This window comes from Limulus polyphemus, unplaced genomic scaffold, assembly GCF_000517525.1.
Source record: "Limulus polyphemus unplaced genomic scaffold, Limulus_polyphemus-2.1.2 Scaffold647, whole genome shotgun sequence".
Taxonomy (NCBI): domain Eukaryota; kingdom Metazoa; phylum Arthropoda; class Merostomata; order Xiphosura; family Limulidae; genus Limulus; species Limulus polyphemus.
Window position 1 is genome coordinate 263,905 of NW_013666257.1, and position 703 is coordinate 264,607.

Sequence of the window (703 nt, forward strand, 5' to 3'; positions counted from 1 at the left end):
GTTATTTTTAGTTATCAAATGTACATATAAAACCTAAAAAAAATATTTTGTTTCATATCCTCAACATGCAATTTTTTTAAAGCCTTAGCAACCTACATCAAGCGACAACCGAGTACTTCTTTATTTACTATTCTATCTTTAAGAAAAACAAGTTTAAGAACTTATTTCAAAATAGCAATAATCTCTATACATATATAATGTATAATAATTGAAATGTGATTGTATTTTACAAAATACTAGTCTACTAAAACACAGCCAAGACAAGTTACTTTGTATAGACCAAAGGTCAGTTTTATGTTATTTGATACAGTAGCGAATGCATGTGATCCTCATCATTGTAACTTCTGTACTGCTAGTTAGGCATGGGTGAAAGGTCAATATAATAAAAATAATAAATATATATAAATGTATAATGTTATGAGATTTAAGTTATGTTATCTAACAACTTATGTTTTCGTGTTATAATTTGTGTTCATTTTAGAATGAAAGAGGCATAATTTATGTTTATTTTCTAATATTTTATGGTGGTTGTGAGATCGGTCAAATTTACCGAACCCTACAGAGATTAATTACATAAAATAACATATAAAATATAAAGTTTTTTCTTAAGAAATGTTTGATAACTATCCGGACATTCAAAATGTTCTGATGCATAAAAATAGTTTTAATTTTAAAATGAAAATTACTTTGCATGATAGATAGG

General features: G+C 25.6%; 1 protein-coding gene across 1 annotated transcript in view; it reads right to left on the reverse strand.

Annotated features, from left to right (window-relative positions):
* Positions 1-703, reverse strand: part of LOC106459683 (ubiquitin recognition factor in ER-associated degradation protein 1-like) — a 20,699-nt gene that overhangs the window by 9,447 nt on the left and 10,549 nt on the right. The gene's annotated exons all lie outside the window — the stretch shown is intronic.